This window comes from Rutidosis leptorrhynchoides, chromosome 6 (assembly GCF_046630445.1).
Source record: "Rutidosis leptorrhynchoides isolate AG116_Rl617_1_P2 chromosome 6, CSIRO_AGI_Rlap_v1, whole genome shotgun sequence".
Taxonomy (NCBI): Eukaryota; Viridiplantae; Streptophyta; class Magnoliopsida; order Asterales; family Asteraceae; genus Rutidosis; species Rutidosis leptorrhynchoides.
In genome coordinates this window covers 247,971,557-247,988,419 of record NC_092338.1, presented here as the reverse complement: position 1 = coordinate 247,988,419, position 16,863 = coordinate 247,971,557, and positions in this window count along the sequence as shown.

The following is a 16,863-nucleotide window of genomic DNA, read 5'->3' as shown; positions in this document are numbered from 1 at the left end:
AAATTCTGGTTCTCTAAGACCAACGCTCGGATACCAACTGAAATGTCCCGTTCTTATTGATTAAAAACGTTCCATATTAATTGATTTCGTTGCGAGGTTTTGACCTCTATATGAGACATTTTTCAAAGACTGCATTCATTTTAAAACAAACCATAACCTTTATTTCATCAATAAAGGTTTAAAAAGCTTTACGTAGATTATCAAATAATGATAATCTAAAATATCCTGTTTACACACGACCATCACATAATGGTTTACAATACAAATATGTTACAACAAAATAAGTTTCTTGAATGCAGTTTTTACACAATATCATACAAGCATGGACTCCAAATCTCGTCCTTATTTAAGTATGCGACAGCGGAAGCTCTTAATAATCACCTGAGAATAAACATGCTTAAAACGTCAACAAAAATGTTGGTGAGTTATAGGTTTAACCTATATATATCAAATCATAATAATATACCACAAGATTTCATATTTCAATACACATCCCATACATAGAGATAAAAATCATTCATATGGTGAACACCTGGTAACCGACATTAACAAGATGCATATATAAGAATATCTCCATCATTCCGGGACACCCTTCGGATTTGATATAAATTTCGAAGTACTAAAGCATCCGGTACTTTGGATGGGATTTGTTAGGCCCAATAGATCTATATTTAGGATTCGTTTCAATTAGGGTGTCTATTCCCTAATTCTTAGATTACCAGACTTAATAAAAAGGGGCATATTCGATTTCGATAATTCAACCATAGAATGTAGTTTCACGTACTTGTGTCTATTTTGTAAATCATTTATAAAACCTGCATGTATTCTCATCCCAAAAATATTAGATTTTAAAAGTGGGACTATAACTCACTTTCACAGATTTTTACTTCGTCAGGAAGTAAGACTTGGCCACTGGTTGATTCACGAACCTATAACAATATATACATATATATCAAAGTATGTTCAAAATATATTTACAACACTTTTAATATATTTTGATGTTTTAAGTTTATTAAGTCAGCTGTCCTCGTTAGTAAGCTACAACTAGTTGTCCACAGTTAGATGTACAGAAATAAATTGATAAATATTATCTTGAATCAATCCACGACCCAGTGTATACGTATCTCAGTATTGATCACAACTCAAACTATATATATTTTGGAATCAACCTCAACCCTGTATAGCTAACTCCAACATTCACATATAGAGTGTCTATGGTTGTTCCGAAATATATATAGATGTGTCGACATGATAGGTCGAAACATTGTATACGCGTCTATGGTATCTCAAGATTACATAATATACAATACAAGTTGATTAAGTTATGGTTGGAATAGATTTGTTACCAATTTTCACGTAGCTAAAATGAGAAAAATTATCCAATCTTGTTTTACCCACAACTTCTTCATTTTAAATCCGTTTTGAGTGAATTTATTGCTATGGTTTCATATTGAACTCTATTTTATGAATCTAAAAAAATAGTATAGGTTTATTGTCAAAAAAATAAGTTACAAGTCGTTTTTGTAAAGGTAGTCATTTCAGTCGAAAGAACGACGTCTAGATGACCATTTTAGAAAACATACTTCCACTTTGAGTTTAACCATAATTTTTGGATATAGTTTCATGTTCATAATAAAAATATTTTTCTCAGAATAACAACTTTTAAATCAAAGTTTATCATAGTTTTTAATTAACTAACCCAAAACAGCCCGCGGTGTTACTACGACGGCGTAAATTCGGTTTTACGGTGTTTTTCGTGTTTCCAGGTTTTAAATCATTAAGTTATCATATCATATAGATATAGAACATGTGTTTAGTTGATTTTAAAAGTCAAGTTAGAAGGATTAACTTTTATTTGCGAACAAGTTTAGAATTAACTAAACTATGTTCTAGTGATTACAAGTTTAAACCTTCGAATAAGATAGCTTTATATGTATGAATCGAATGATGTTATGAACATCATTACTACCTCAAGTTCCTTGGATAAACCTATTGGAAATGAGAAAAATAGATCTAGATTCAAAGGATCCTTGGATGGCTTGATAGTTCTTGAAGCAGAATCATGACACGAAAACAATTTCAAGTAAGATTTCCACTCGAAATAAGATTGTTATAGTTATAGAAATTGAATTAAAGTTTGAATATGATTATTATCTTGTATTAGAAAGATAACCTACTGTAAGTAACAAAGGTTTCTTGATCTTGGATGATTACTTGGAATGGATTTAGAAAACTTGGAAGTAAACTTGCAATCTTGGAAGTATTCTTGATTTTATGAAACTAGAACTTTTGGAATTTATGAAGAACACTTAGAACTTGAAGATAGAACTTGAGAGAGATCAATTAGATGAAGAAAATTGAAGAATGAAAGTGTTTGTAGGTGTTTTTGGTTGTTGGTGTATGGATTAGATATAAAGGATATGTAATTTTGTTTTCATGTAAATAAGTCATGAATGATTACTCATATTTTTGTAATTTTATGAGATATTTCATGCTAGTTGCCAAATGATGGTTCCCACTTGTGTTATGTGACTCACATGGGCTGCTAAGAGCTGATCATTGGAGTGTATATACCAATAGTATATACATCTAAAAGCTGTGTATTGTACGAGTATGAATACGGGTGTATACGAGTAGAATTGTTGATGAAACTGAACGAGGATGTAATTGTAAGCATTTTTGTTAAGTAGAAGTATTTTGACAAGTGTCTTGAATTCTTTCAAAAGTGTATGAATACATATTAAAACACTACATGTATATACATTTTAACTGAGTCGTTAAGTCATCGTTAGTCGTTACATGTAAATGTTGTTTTGAAACCTTTAGGTTAACGATCTTGTTGAATGTTGTTAACCTATTGTTTATTATAACAAATGAGATGTTAAATTATTATATTATCATGATATTATGATATATAATATATCTTAGTATGATGTATATACAGTTAAATGTCGTTACAACGATAATCGTTACATATATGTCTTGTTTCGAAATCATTAAGTTAGTAGTCTTATTTTTACATATGTATTTCATTGTTAATACACTTAATAATATATTTACTTATCATTTAACATAATTAAACAAGTGTATCAATATCCTAATATGATTCATATGTACCTAGTAAGACGTTGTTATAACGATAATCGTTATATATATCGTTTTCGAGTTTCTTAAATTAATAGTCTCATTTTTATGTATATAACTCATTGTTAAAATACATAATGAGATACATACTTATAATAAAATTATGTTAACTATATATATAACCGTATATATGTCATCGTATAGTTTTTACAAGTTTTAACGTTCGTGAATCACCGGTCAACTTGGGTGGTCAATTGTCTATATGAAACCTATTTCAATTAATCAAGTCTTAACAAGTTTGATTGCTTAACATGTTGGAAACACTTAATCATGTAAATAACAATTTCATTTAATATATACATAAATATGGAAAAGTTCGGGTCACTACATCCTGCCCCTCTGCTGCATCTTTTGGCTATTCGAAACGTGGGCAAAATCAGAAAAGTCTATTAATTGGATAACTTATATAATTTTTTCTTTCCTTTTAAAAACTAATAGGATATTCAGTGAATGCACCGAGCAAGACGTTCACCACCTTTTGTACGTTCACCACCTGTAACTCGATCAAGACATCTAGCTAATATTACCGCCGTTGATTTTTCTTTAGAATCGTCATCCAGTCAACCAAGTACTCCAATTCAAATTTCCAATAATCCATTTTTTGAACCCGACCTCACAATTGAGAATCCGGAGAATATTCAGGGACGATTCATAGATCCTGAACCATTAAATTTTCCTCCGGAACCACCAATCACTCAAACAGAGATTGTTGAGGAACGAACCATTAAATCAGAATCCTCTAGTGATTCCGATTCAACAAATTCAATTATGGAGAATCTGGAACCTTTAAGTATGGAAGACCGAATGAGAGCTAAACGCACTGGCCAAGGTCACGCAATTACTCATCCAGACATTAATGCGCCAGATTATGAAATCAAAGGACAAATTCTACACATGGTGACTAATCAATGCCAATTTAGTGGTGCGCCGAAGGAAGATCCAAATGAACATCTTCGTACCTTTAATAGGATCTGCACTCTATTTAAAATCCGAGAAGTGGAGGATGAACAAATTTATCTCATGTTATTTCCCTGGACTTTAAAGGGAGAAGCCAAAGATTGGTTGGAATCGTTACCTGAAGGGGCGATTGATACATGGAACGTTTTAGTTGAAAAATTTCTTAAACAATTCTTTCTGGCATCTAAAGCCGTAATACTTCAAGGAGAAATTGTTACGTTCACACAGAAGTCGAATGAAACTCTATATGAGGCGTGGACAAGATTTGGAAAGTTATTAAGAGGATGTCCGCAACATGGTTTAGACACCTGTCAAATAGTACAAATATTCTACCAAGGATGCGACATCACTACAAGGAAAGACATCGATATAGCAGCTGGTGGTTCTATTATGAAGAAAACCGAAACTGATGCTTATAAAATTATTAATAACACTGCTTCCCACTCACATGAGTGGCACCAAGAAAAAGATATCGTTAGATCATCTAAAGCAGCTAGAGCCGATTCTAGCCATGACTTAGATTCCATTTCCACAAAGATAGATGCTGTCGAGAGATGAATGGAAAAGATGACTAAAGATATCCACTCAATACGAATTAGTTATGAGCAGTGTGGAGGACCACATTTGATAAAAGATTGTCTCAGTATTGAATTAATAATGGAACAAAGAGAGAATGTTTCATATCTAAACCAAAGGCCTGAAAATAATTATCAGAATAATTATCAACCGCCAAGACCGATCTACAATCAAAACCAGAATTATAATCGAAATATTCCATACAACAACCAACAAGGTCCTAGCAATCAACAAGTATCCAATAATACTTACAATCAGCAAAGACCTAATTTTCAAAACAAACCACCACAAATCGATGATAAAAAGCCGAATTTAGAAGATATGATGACGAAGCTAGTTGAAACTCAAACGCAGTTTTTCACATCTCAAAAACAAACTAATGAACAAAATGCTCAAGAATTTAGAAATCAACAAGCTTCTATTCAAAACTTGGAACAAGAATTAAGTAACCTAGCAAGGTTAATAGGTGAAAGAAAACCGAGAAGTTTACCTAGAGATACAAATGCTAACCCCCGGAATGAAACAGCTAAAGCCATTACCACAATAAGTGGTACAACACTTAAACCACCTGAAATACCTATAACTTCTGATGAAGCTATTCCTACTCCACAAGAACCACAACCTGATCAAGATAAGGAAAAAGAACCGGTAGTTGAAAAGGTTAATGAAGATAACACAGCTAAGGATAAACCTTATGTTAAACCATACCAACCACCACTTCCTTACCCGAGTAAAATGAAGAAAGAGAAACTTGAAGCCGAGCAATCCAAATTCTTGGATATGTTTAAACAGATAAATGTAAATCTTCCTTTCATTGATGTGATTTCAGGAATGCCTAGATATGCTAAATTCTTGAAAGATCTAATCTCAAATAGAAAGAAAATGGAAGAACTCTCGACCGTTACTATGAATGCTAATTGTTCAGCAGTGCTGTTGAATAAAATACCAGAAAAACTATCTGATCCAGGAAGTTTCACAATTCCATGTTTTCTGGGTAGTCTTAGTTCAATAGAAGCATTGGCAGACTTAGGTGCTAGTATAAATTTAATGCCGTATTCACTATACACTAAACTTGTAGTGACCCGAACTTTTCCATGTTTATATATATTAATTGAGATTGATATTTACATGATTAAATGTTTCCAACATGTGAAGCAATCAAACTTGTTAAGACTTGATTAATTGAAATATGTTTCATATAGACAATTGACCACCCAAGTTGACCGGCGATTCACGAACGTTAAAACTTGTAAAAATGGCATGACGATATATATATAGATATACATATGGTTAACATGAGATTATGATAAGTAAGTATCTCCATAAGTATATTAACAATGAGTTATATACATATAAACAAGACTACTAACTTAAGGATTTCGAAACGAGACATATATGTAACGATTATCGTTGTAACGACATTTAAATGTATATATATCATATTAAGATATATTAATATATCATAATATCATGATAATATAATAATTTAACATCTCATTATATATAATAAACAATGGGTTAACAACATTAATTGAGATCGTTAACTTAAAGGTTTCAAAACAACACTTACATGTAACGACTAACGATGACTTAACGACTCAGTTAAAATGTATATACATGTAGTGTATTTAGATGTATTAAAATACTTTTGGAAGACTTCAAGACATATATCAAAACACTCATACTTAACGAAAATGGTTACAGTTACTTTCCCATTCTTTTCTTTCATCAAGAATTCTAGTCGTATTCTTACCCGTATTATACACAGCTTCAAAACGTACTTACTATAGGTATATACCAATAGGAACTAGCATGGGATTCCACTCTTGATTATGTCATGTATGACTAATCAATTTTAACTTCTACCATGAGCTAGTCAACTAACTAGAACTCCTTTTAACCCCACTCACCACTCACCAATTACCACTCATCATTCACTCCATATCACTTCCAATTCTCTTTCTAATTCTCTCTCAACACACCCACACTATTATGAACGTATTTTTCCAGTAGTTAATCATCATCTTCATTAAAAATCACTTCAAGAATCAAGCTATAATCATTATAGGAAGAACACTTCAAGAACACTTCAAAAATCCCTTCAAGTTTACTAATTTACTTCTAAGCTTTCTAATCCATTCCAAGTAATCATCTAAGATCAATAAACCTTTGTTATATACAGTAGGTTATCTTTCTTATTCAAGGTAATATTCATATTCAAACTTTGATTCAATTTCTATAACTATATACTTGAGCCAATGAGGCCTTGCTTCATTGGTATCTATGTTTCATGGATTCGAGAGTGACCCAAGTTCGAGTCTAACAACTAACAACTAACCTTGCCTTTCAAAAAAAAAAAAAATCTTACTTGAACTTGTTTTTGTGTCATGATCCTACTTCAAGAACTTTCAAGCCATCCAAGATCCTTTGAAGCTAGATCATTTCTTGTCACTTCTAGTAGGTTTACCTACTAAACTTGAGGTAGTAATGATGTTCATAACATCATTCGATTCATATATATAAAACTATCTTATTCGAAGGTTTAAACTCGTAATCACTAGAATATAGTTTAGTTAATTCTAAACTTGTTCGCAAACAAAAGTTAATCCTTCTAACTTGACTTTTAAAATCAACTAAACACATGTTCTATATCTATATGATATGCTAACTTAATGATTTAAAACCTGGAAACACGAAAAACACCGTAAAACCGGATTTACGCCGTCGTAGTAACACTGCGGGCTGTTTTGGGTTAGTTAATTAAAAACTATGATAAACTTTGATTTAAAAGTTGTTATTCTGAGAAAATGATTTTTATTATGAACATGAAACTATATCCAAAAATTATGGTTAAACTCAAAGTGGAAGTATGTTTTCTAAAATGGTCATCTAGACGTCGTTTTTTCGACTGAAATGACTACCTTTACAAAAATGACTTGTAACTTATTTTTCCGACAATAAACCTATACTTTTTCTGTTTAGATTCATAAAATATATTTCAATATGAAACCATAGCAATTTGATTCACTCAAAACGGATTTAAAATGAAGAAGTTATGGGTAAAACAAGATTGGATAATTTTTCTCATTTTAGCTACGTGAAAAATGGTAACAAATCTATTCCAACCATAACTTAATCAACTTGTATTGTATATTATGTAATCTTGAGATACCATAGACACGTATACAATATTTCGACCTATCATGTCGACACATCTATATATATTTCGGAACAACCATAGACACTCTATATGTGAATGTTGGAGTTAGCTATACAGGGTTGAGGTTGATTCCAAAATATATATAGTTTGAGTTGTGATCAATACTGAGATACGTATACACTGGGTCGTGGATTGATTCAAGATAATATTTATTGATTTATTTCTGTACATCTAACTGTGGACAACTAGTTGTAGGTTACTAACGAGGACAGCTGACTTAATAAACTTAAAACATCAAAATATATTATAAGTGTTGTAAATATATTTTGAACATACTTTAATATATATGTATATATTGTTATGGGTTCGTGAATCAACAGTGGCCAAGTCTTACTTCTCGACGAAGTAAAAATCTGTGAAAGTGAGTTATAGTCCCACTTTTAAAATCTAATATTTTTGGGATGAGAATACATGCAGGTTTTATAAATGATTTACAAAATAGACACAAGTACGTGAAACTACATTCTATGGTTGAATTATCGAAATTGAATATGCCCCTTTTTATTAAGTCTGGTAATCTAAGAATTAGGGAACAGACACCCTAATTGACGCGAATCCTAAAGATAGATCTATTGGGCCTAACAAACCCCATCCAAAGTACCGGATGCTTTAGTACTTCGAAATTTATATCATATCCGAAGGGTGTCCCGGAATGATGGGGTTATTCTTATATATGCATCTTGTTAATGTCGGTTACAAGGTGTTCACCATATGAATGATTTTTATCTCTATGTATGGGATGTGTATTGAAATATGAAATCTTGTGGTCTATTGTTACGATTTGATATATATAGGTTAAACCTATAACTCACCAACATTTTTGTTGACGTTTAAAGCATGTTTATTCTCAGGTGAATATTAAGAGCTTCCGCTGTTGCATACTAAAATAAGGACAAGATTTGGAGTCCATGTTTGTATGATATTGTGTAAAAACTGCATTCAAGAAACTGATTTCGATGTAACATATTTGTATTGTAAACCATTATGTAATGGTCGTGTGTAAATAGGATATTTTAGATTATCATTATTTGATAATCTACGTAAAGCTTTTTAAACCATTATTTATGAAATAAAGGTTATGGTTTGTTTTAAAAATGAATGCAGTCTTTGAAAAACGTCTCATATAGCGGTCAAAACCTCGCAACGAAATCAATTAATATGGAACGTTTTTAATCAATAAGAACGGGACATTTCAGTTGGTATCCGAGCGTTGGTCTTAGAGAACCAGAATTTTGCATTAGTGTGTCTTATCGAGTTTGGTAGGATGCATTAGTGAGTTTGGACTTCGACCGTGTTTACTTGAAAAATGATTGCTTAACAAATTTTGTTGGAAACTATATATTTTTAACATGTGAATATTATGTGATATATTAATATCTTAACGCGTTTGATATTATGTGATCGATGTCTACCTCTAGAACAAGTCCCATTGACTCACCTAATAATAATGAAGAGTCAAATGTAAATTGGAATGATTCGTGGACTGATTCACAAGTTCCCGAAGAGGAACCGGAAGAAGAGTCGGAACCAGAAGAAGAATCGGAACCGGAAGAAGAATCGGAACCGGATGAAGAAATAGAACCGGTGGGGGAAATAATAAAACGGTTAAGTAAAAGAAAATCCTCAACCAACCGACCAAGGTTAATTATGGTCAATGGTGTTTCCGCTAAGGAAGCAAAATATTGGGAGGATTACCAATTCTCCGATGAATCGGATTCTGACGAGAATTCCGATGATGTTATAGAAATTACCCCAACTGAATTTAAAAAGGCAAAAGAAAATAATAAGGGAAAGGGCATAAAAATAGAAAAATCTAATTCCAATCCCGATGAACTTTATATGTATCGTCAACCCCCGAAGTCCTTAAGTTGTAACAATGACCCGGGAACTGAAATGTCCCATTCTTATTGATTAAAAACGTTCCATATTAATTGATTTCGTTGCGAGGTTTTGACCTCTATATGAGACGTTTTTCAAAGACTGCATTCATTTTTAAAACAAACCATAACCTTTATTTCATAAATAAAGGTTTAAAATGCTTTACGTAGATTATCAAATAATGGTAATCTAAAATATCCTGTTTACACACGACCATTACATAATGGTTTACAATACAAATATGTTACATCGAAATCAGTTTCTTGAATGCAGTTTTTACACAATATCATACAAACTTGGACTCCAAATCTTGTCCTTATTTTAGTATGCAACAGCGGAAGCTCTTAGTATTCACTTTCACAGATTTTTACTTCATCGGGAAGTAAGACTTGGCCACTGGTTGATTCACGAACCTTAAGTTCCTTGGATAAACCTACTGGAAAAGAGAAAAGTGGATCTAGCTTCAATGGATCCTTGGATGGCTCGAAGTTCTTGTATTAGAATGATAACCTACTGTAAGAAACAAAGATTTCTTGAGGTTGGATGATCACCTTACAAGATTGGAAGTGAGCTAGCAAACTTGAAAGTATTCTTGATTTTATGAAACTAGAACTTTTGAAATTTATGAAGAACACTTAGAACTTGAAGATAGAACTTGAGAGAGATCAATTAGATGAAGAAAATTGATGAATGAAAGTGTTTGTAGGTGTTTTTGGTCGTTGGTGTATGGATTAGATATAAAGGATATGTAATTTTATTTTCATGTAAATAAGTCATGAATGATTACTCATATTTTTGTAATTTTATGAGATATTTCATGCTAGTTGCCAAATGATGGTTCCCACATGTGTTAGGTGACTCACATGAGCTGCTAAGAGCTGATCATTGGAGTGTATATACCAATAGTACATACATCTAAAAGCTGTGTATTGTACGAGTACAAATACGGGTGCATACGAGTAGAATTGTTGATGAAACTGAACGAGGATGTAATTGTAAGCATTTTTGTTAAGTAGAAGTATTTTGATAAGTGTCTTGAAGTCTTTCAAAAGTGTATGAATACATATTAAAACACTACATGTGTATAAATTTTAACTGAGTCGTTAAGTCATCGTTAGTCGTTACATGTAAATGTTGCTTTGAAACCTTTAGGTTAACGATCTTATTGAATGTTGTTAACCCATTGTTTATTATAACAAATGAGATGTTAAATTGTTATATTATCATGATATTATGATATATAGTATATCTTAGTATGATGTATATACAGTTAAATGTCGTTACAACGATAATCGTTACATATATGTCTCGTTTCGAAATCATTAAGTTAGTAGTCTTATTTTTACATTTGTATTTCATTGTTAATACACTTAATAATATATTTACTTATCATTTAACATAATTAACCAAGTGTATCAATATCTTAATATGATTCATATGTACCTAGTAAGACGTTGTTATAACGATAATCGTTATATATATCGTTTTCGAGTTTCTTAAATTAATAGTCTCATTTTTATGTATATACCTCATTGTTAAAATACCTAATGAGATACATACTTATAATAAAAACATGTTAACTATATATATAACCATATATATGTCATCGTATAGTTTTTACAAGTTTTAACGTTCGTGAATCACCGGTCAACTTGGGTGGTCAATTGTCTATATGAAACATATTTCAATTAATCAAGTCTTAAAAAGTTTGATTGCTTAACATGTTGGAAACATTTAATCATGTAAATATCAATCTCAATTAATATATATAAACATGGAAAAGTTCGGGTCACTACAGTACCTACTCGTTAAATAAATTTCGTCCCGAAATTTTAAGCTGTTGAAGGTGTTGACGAATCTTCTGGAAATAAATGCGGGTATTTCTTCTTCATCTGATCTTCATGCTCCCAGGTGAACTCAGGTCCTCTACGAGCATTCCATCGAACCTTAACAATTGGTATCTTGTTTTGCTTAAGTCTTTTAACCTCACGATCCATTATTTCGACGGGTTCTTCGATGAATTGAAGTTTTTCGTTGATTTGGATTTCATCTAATGGAATAGTGAGATCTTCTTTAGCAAAACATTTCTTCAAATTCGAGACGTGAAAATTGTTATGTACAGCCACGAGTTGTTGAGGTAACTCAAGTCGGTAAGCTACTAGTCCGACACGATCAATAATCTTGAATGGTCCAATATACCTTGGATTTAATTTCCCTCGTTTACCAAATCGAACAACGCCTTTCCAAGGTGCAACTTTAAGCATGACCATCTCTCCAATTTCAAATTCTATATCTTTTCTTTTAATGTCTGCGTAGCTCTTTTGTCGACTTTGGGCGGTTTTCAACCGTTGTTGAATTTGGATGATCTTTTCGGTAGTTTCTTGTATAATCTCCGGACCCGTAATCTGTCTATCCCCCACTTCACTCCAACAAATCGGAGACCTGCACTTTCTACCATAAAGTGCTTCAAACGGCGCCATCTCAATGCTTGAATGGTAGCTGTTGTTGTAGGAAAATTCTGCTAATGGTAGATGTCGATCCCAACTGTTTCCGAAATCAATAACACATGCTCGTAGCATGTCTTCAAGCGATTGTATCGTCCTTTCGCTCTGCCCATCAGTTTGTGGATGATAGGCAGTACTCATGTCTAGACGAGTTCCTAATGCTTGCTGTAATGTCTGCCAGAATCTTGAAATAAATCTACCATCCCTATCAGAGATAATAGAGATTGGTATTCCATGTCTGGAGATGACTTCCTTCAAATACAGTCGTGCTAACTTCTCCATCTTGTCATCTTCTCTTATTGGCAGGAAGTGTGCTGATTTGGTGAGACGATCAACTATTACCCAAATAGTATCAAAACCACTTGCAGTCCTTGGCAATTTAGTGATGAAATCCATGGTAATATTTTCCCATTTCCATTCCGGGATTTCGGGTTGTTGAAGTAGACCTGATGGTTTTTGATGCTCAGCTTTGACCTTAGAACACGTCAAACATTCTCCTACATATTTAGCAACATCGGCTTTCATACCCGGCCACCAAAAATGTTTCTTGAGATCCTTGTACATCTTCCCCATTCCAGGATGTATTGAGTATCTGGTTTTATGAGCTTCTCTAAGTACCATTTCTCTCATATCTCCAAATTTTGGTACCCAAATCCTTTCAGCCCTATACCGGGTTCCATCTTCCTGAATATTAAGATGCTTCTCTGATCCTTTGGGTATTTCATCCTTTAAATTTCCCTCTTTTAAAACTCCTTGTTGCGCCTCCTTTATTTGAGTAGTAAGGTTATTATGAATCATTATATTCATAGATTTTACTCGAATGGGTTCTCTGTCCTTCCTGCTCAAGGCATCGGCTACCACATTTGCCTTTCCCGGGTGGTAACGAATCTCAAAGTCGTAATCATTCAATAATTCAATCCACCTACGCTGCCTCATATTCAGTTGTTTCTGATTAAATATGTGTTGAAGACTTTTGTGGTCGGTATATATAATACTTTTGACCCCATATAAGTAGTGCCTCCAAGTCTTTAATGCAAAAACAACCGTGCCTAATTCCAAATCATGCGTCGTATAATTTTGTTCGTGAATCTTCAATTGTCTTGACGCATAAGCAATCACCTTCGTTCGTTGCATTAATACACAACCGAGACCTTGCTTTGATGCGTCACAATAAATCACAAAATCATCATTCCCTTCAGGCAATGACAATATAGGTGCCGTAGTTAGCTTTTTCTTCAATAACTGAAACGCTTTCTCTTGTTCATCATTCCATTCAAATTTCTTCCCTTTATGCGTTAATGCAGTCAAGGGTTTTGCTATTCTGGAAAAGTCTTGGATGAACCTTCTGTAGTAACCAGCTAGTCCTAAAAACTGGCGTATTTGTTTCGGAGTTTTCGGGGTTTCCCACTTTTCAACAGTTTCTATCTTTGCCGGATCCACCTTAATACCTTCTTTGTTCACTATGTGACCGAGGAATTGAACTTCTTCCAACCAAAATGCACACTTTGAAAACTTAGCGTACAATTCTTCCTTCCTCAATACTTCTAACACCTTTCTCAAATGTTCACCGTGTTCTTGGTCATTCTTTGAGTAAATAAGTATGTCATCAATGAAAACAATGACAAACTTGTCAAGGTATGGTCCACACACTCGGTTCATAAGGTCCATGAACACAGCTGGTGCATTAGTTAAACCAAACGGCATGACCATAAACTTGTAATGACCGTAACGTGTTCTGAAAGCAGTCTTTGGAATATCATCTTCTTTCACCCGCATTTGATGATACCCGGAACGTAAGTCAATCTTTGAATAAACAGACGAGCCTTGTAGTTGATCAAATAAGTCGTCGATTCTCGGTAGTGGGTAGCGGTTCTTGATGGTAAGTTTGTTCAACTCTCGGTAGTCGATACACAACCTGAATGTACCATCTTTCTTCTTGACAAACAAAACAGGAGCTCCCCACGGTGATGTGCTTGGTCGAATGAAACCACGCTCTAAAAGTTCTTGTAATTGGCTTTGCAGTTCTTTCATCTCGCTGGGTGCGAGTCTGTAAGGAGCACGAGCTATTGGTGCAGCTCCTGGTACAAGATCTATTTGAAATTCAACGGATCGATGTGGGGGTAATCCCGGTAATTCTTTCGGAAATACATCGGGAAATTCTTTTGCAATGGGAACATCATTGATGCTCTTTTCTTCAGTTTGTACTTTCTCGACGTGTGCTAGAACAGCATAGCAACCTTTTCTTATTAGTTTTTGTGCCTTCAAATTACTAATAAGATGTAGCTTCGTGTTGCCCTTTTCTCCGTACACCATTAAGGGTTTTCCTTTTTCTCGTATAATGCGAATTGCATTTTTGTAACAAACGATCTCTGCTTTCACTTCTTTCAACCAGTCCATACCGATTATCACATCAAAACTCCCTAACTCTACTGGTATCAAATCAATCTTAAATGTTTCGCTAACCAGTTTAATTTCTCGATTCCGACATATATTATCTGCTGAAATTAATTTACCATTTGCTAATTCGAGTAAAAATTTACTATCCAAAGGCGTCAATGGACAACTTAATTTAGCACAAAAATCTCTACTCATATAGCTTCTATCCGCACCCGAATCAAATAAAACGTAAGCAGATTTATTGTCAATAAGAAACGTACCCGTAACAAGATCCAGGTCTTCCTGTGCCTCTGCCGCATTAATATTGAAAACTCTTCCGCGGCCTTGTCCATTCGTGTTCTCCTGGTTCGGGCAATTTCTAATAATGTGGCCCGGTTTTCCACATTTATAACAAACTACATTGGCATAACTTGCTCCGACACTACTTGCTCCGCCATTACTCGTTCCGGCACTATTTGTTCCTTTCGTTCTATTAGCCCCTGGTCCGTAGAACTCACACTTCGCCGCGCTATGACCATTTCTTTTACACTTGTTGCAAAATTTGGTGCAGAACCCCGAGTGATACTTTTCACACCTTTGGCATAGCTACTTCTGATTGTTGTTGTTGTTGCGGTTATTATTGTTGTTGGGATTATTGTTGTAGTTGCTGTTGTTGTTGTTATTATTGTTGTTGTTGTTGTTGGGCCGTTTGTTGTAGTTGCGATTGATGTTGCGATTGTTGGGATAATTGTTGCGATTTTTGTTGTAATTGCTGTTGTTGTTGTATTGGTGATTCTTATCACCGTTTTCCTCCCACTTTCTTTTAACTTGCTTCACATTGGTCTCTTCAGCAGTCTGTTCTTTAATTCTTTCTTCAATCTGGTTCACTAGTTTGTGAGCCATTCTACATGCCTGTTGTATGGAGGCGGGCTCGTGTGAACTTATATCTTCTTGGATTCTTTCCGGTAATCCTTTCACAAACGCGTCGATCTTCTCTTCCTCATCTTCGAATGCGCCCGAACACAATAGGCACAATTCTGTGAATCGTCTTTCGTACGTGGTAATATCAAATCCTTGGGTTCGTAACCCTCTAAGTTCTGTTTTGAGCTTATTGACCTCGGTTTTGGGACGGTACTTCTCGTTCATCAAGTGCTTGAATGCTGACCACGGTAGTGCGTACGCATAGTCTTGTCCCACTTGCTCTAGATAGGTATTCCACCATGTTAACGCAGAACCTGTGAAGGTATGCGTAGCGTACTTCACTTTGTCCTCTTCAGTACACTTACTTATGGCAAACACCGATTCGACCTTCTCGGTCCACCGTTTCAATCCGATCGGTCCTTCGGTTCCATCAAATTCCAAAGGTTTGCAGGCAGTGAATTCTTTGTAGGTGCATCCTACACGATTTCCTGTACTGCTAGATCCAAGGTTATTGTTGGTATGTAGCGCAGCCTGTACTGCGGCTATGTTTGAAGCTAGAAAAGTACGAAATTCCTCTTCATTCATATTCACGGTGTGTCAAGTAGTCGGTGCCATTTCCTTCAAAATAGTCAAATGGAACAAGTTAATCATACAGAATATTAAGAGTAGTTAATAGTATTTCGTAGCATAATATGAACTCATTTATAAAAGCTTTTTCTTCATATTAGCATTTTATAAGTTTAAATTCGGGTAGTACCTACCCGTTAAGTTCATACTTAGTAGCTAATATACAATTCAACTACTACAATTCTATATGAAAAGCTGATTATAATAATATTTCGCGTTCAAACTTTTACACAATATTTTACAAACTTACAATACCGCTTATTTTACATATAGAATGAAATATAGCACACAATAAATTTGATACAAGATGGTTGTGAAGATAATTCTAGCTAGTACACAAGTCGTTCAGCAAAGGCAATAAAGACACGTAATTCATACGTCCAGAAACAAGTCATGCATTCTGGTTTTACTAGGATTACTTCCCATCCATGGCCTTATGGAACATAACCATTATGGCCGTTGATAAGACAGCGTGTTGTAACGTCGTCAAAGGGACGAGGGTTACGTAATGTCCAACAGTCCCGTAACAATCTAAAAACCTCATTTCTTACCCCAATTCCCAACTCCGTCACTTGTGGGAATGTTTTGTTTAATAGCTGTAGCCCGATGTTCTTGTTCTCACTTTGGTGAGAAGCGAACATTACTAATCCATAAGCATAA